The sequence below is a fragment of the Gekko japonicus genome, unplaced genomic scaffold, assembly GCF_001447785.1.
Source record: "Gekko japonicus isolate JY-2015 unplaced genomic scaffold, Gekko_japonicus_V1.1 scaffold9314, whole genome shotgun sequence".
In the NCBI taxonomy this organism is placed as follows: domain Eukaryota; kingdom Metazoa; phylum Chordata; class Lepidosauria; order Squamata; family Gekkonidae; genus Gekko; species Gekko japonicus.
The window spans coordinates 3,471-6,707 of NW_015160511.1; the positions used below are offsets into that span (position 1 = coordinate 3,471).

Here is a 3,237-nt window from a genome sequence, read left to right on the forward strand (position 1 = left end):
CAATTAAAAAAAATAAAATCCTAAGAAAAACATTTCAGATATTTTCTAACCTCAAATTTCTTTCCATTAGACAGTTCATTGAAATTTACTCATTGTCAAGCCATTAACAATTCCAATGAAGTTCACCCTCTGCCTCTCCTTACTACTAACTGGTCTTCTTCAAGTCCATTGTCATCACGTCCCAGGACATCATGAGGAGCACAACGGAGATCAAAACCCACCTAAACCTCAGCCACAGCCTCCAGCAGAAGGGCGGGGAACTAAAACAACCGGCTATCAAAAGATAGCCCGGATAAATAGTGACTTTGCATTGAGATTGTACAAACTCATAGCTTCAGATACGGCCTCCCAAAATATTTTCTTCTCCCCTCTGAGTATCTCGACAGCCCTTGCCCTGCTGGCTCTGGGTGCTAAAGCTGAGACCCATCATCAGATTTTCAATGGACTCGGTTTCAACCTCTCAGACACTGAGGAGAATGAGATCCATGGAGCACTTAAGCTAATCGTCCACACGCTTAACCAACCCAATAACAAAACACAGGTGAACATGGGGAATGCTTTGTTCATAGAAGAATCAATGCCATTGCTGCCTACATTTCTAAATGATGTCCAGACCTTGTATGAAGCTGAAGGCGTTCCAACGAACTTCAAGAACTGTGCAGCAGCAGCAGCAGCAGCAGATGAGATCAATGATTACGTAAAGAACAAAACTAATGGGAAAATCACCCAAGCAGTCGAGGGACTAGATAAAGATACTCTAATGGTCCTTGTAAACTATATATTCTTCAAAGGTAAACAATGGTAAAATTACTAATATAAATATTGATGGGGGAAGGAGAGATAAGAACTGTCTGTATGCCAAGTAATAAGGTGGCTGACATTTGTAAGAAAACTATGAATGCGGAGAGGAAAGAGGAGTGGTGGTCTCTGTGCTCACTTTGGAGCCAAATAGGGCAGAATGAAAGTGGGACCTCCTATGGCATCCTGAACCTTCATGTTTTTAACTAGAGCAGATGGTGGGTGGCTGCAGAGTAAAAAGGAGAAATGTGTTGCAAATTTCAGCTGTGTCATTCAGAACAGCAGAGAGTTCTATGGCAAGCCATCTTAGCTTGGATCCTATCCAGGGCTTTTTTTTTCTGGGGGAACGTGCTGGAATGGAGTTACAGAACCTCTTCAACAAAATTATTTTTAAGATGTTTAAAAGTTCATGAGTTTTCAGTATACGGACTGAAAACTTCATTTCCCTCTTGAGAGTTCTGGCACCTCTCTCTTTCTCCCACAAAGCCTTGATCCTATAGCTTCCTTCCTCCAGCCTACTGGAGGATAAGCCATTGACTCAGATGACGGTTCCTTAGGCCATAAGAAGGCTTCAAACATCACTGGGCAGGCTGATAGGATACAAATCTTGTCTTTTGGACTGAAAGTTGAGTTGCTTTATCCACTTGAACTTTCACCATTTCATGTCCTGTCACTCAGCCAACTTACATATACCTTTACTTGGCCACGAGCATTCCTGGGCTCTTGCATTTAGTGTCCTCTTGCAATGAAGCATACAGCTATCTTGCAATAATGTGCATATATGAGGATCAGCATTTACCCTATTCAGTGTACGTATTCTTTTTCTCCTTAGCTTGCTGGGAGAAGCCTTTTGACCATGAATTGACCAAGGAAGCAGATTTCTTTGTAGATGCAAACACAACGGTGAAGGTCAACATGATGTACTGAGAAGGTTATTATAGGTTTCTATATGATGAAGACCTGTCTTGTTGGGTGGTGAGAGTGCCTTATGGAGATTGCTCAGCATTGTTGAGAGGGCCTTACAAGGCAGATTACTCAGCATGGTTTATTCTGCCGGATCAAGGAAAACTGACGGGTGTGGAGGATGCTTTGACAACAGAGATTTTTAAGAAATGGAGATCGTCTTCGGAATATGAGTAAGTTTTCACTTTGTGTTATTTTTATAATGGCTGCTGCATTATTAATACATCAGTACATTTGTTTTAAATCCACAGTAGATCCTTCACTTTTTAAATAAAAGTGAAATAAAAGTGAATAAAAACAGCATTAAACAACCACTGAGCTGCTGAAAAAATCCATAAAACAGTCCTCAGGCTAGAAGCAAGAACTAAAGAAAGCTAAAAAGATAAAAGCTTTTGGTTAAAAGCCGAATTAAAATGAAAGGTTTTGGCCTGCTACCTAAAAGAAAGTTATGTTATATATATATATATTATTGTTATATTATGTTATATAATATGTTATATAAGTTATGTTTTTTATATATATATATCCTACCCATCAAAAATTGTTCCCTGATTTTGTGATACTATTTTTCGAGGAAAGGTCCTGTGAGGGATTTCCAATTCCTGGCAGTGACCAAGTGAGTAGGAGCAACCAATGTAGAGACAAGAAATTTGGTATTTTTATTAAGCAAAAAGTCATCCCAAAAATCCAATAACAAAAATTCTGGAGAATAAGGCAATGAAAGACCCACCATGTTGGATATCTCTTTATGAACCACCTTCCAAAAGTCCTGGACCAGATGGCATTCCCACCATATATGTAAAACAGTACCTTCCTGCTTACAGGATCTCCAACACAGTGGGATCAAAGATTTGTTTATCAGGTTTAATTTGTGTGGTGTTAAATACCAATTAGATTACAACTTGTATAACTGGAGTCAGGGCCAGCACTTCCATAAGGCAAGGTTAGTCAGTTGCCTAGAGCACCACCTTATGGGGGCGCCACCTTGGCCTGACGTCCCGCCCCTCGCCAAAAGCTCTGCTCCACTCTGCTTGCCCTTGGTAGAAGAAGCGGCAATCCTATCCAAGCACTCTGGGAGCACGTGCAGTGCACATTGCCAAATTTGCTCCCTTTCTTTCCCCTCTGCAAGGCTGCAGGAGGGTGGGTGGGAGGACAGGCAGAGGCATGGTGGACGCACCCCCCATCATGGAGTCCAGGCTTGGACCTCGGCTGTTGAGGGAGGGCAGGGCGGGAAAGAGAGGCAGCCAGGAGGAAGGAGTCCTTCTCACCCTGGCCCAGCCAGGGGATACCATGGTGGAAGCAATTCCCTCGGCTCCAATGGGTCTCCCCCAATGGAGCTGAAGAGCCCAGGTCATGGCATCAAGCAGGAGAACAGGGCCAGGGCTTTCTCTGGAAATGTGTCTCTGCATGGTGTAGAGGTGGCTCCTCTTTTGAGCTCTTAAAACACGGAGTTGGAAGATAAGGAATATTCCTTGT

General features: G+C 42.5%; 1 pseudogene; it reads left to right on the forward strand.

Moving 5' to 3' along the window:
* Nucleotides 1-115: 115 nt before the first annotated feature.
* On the forward strand, nt 116-1,938 carry LOC107116211 (annotated as a pseudogene).
* Nucleotides 1,939-3,237: the final 1,299 nt, after the last annotated feature.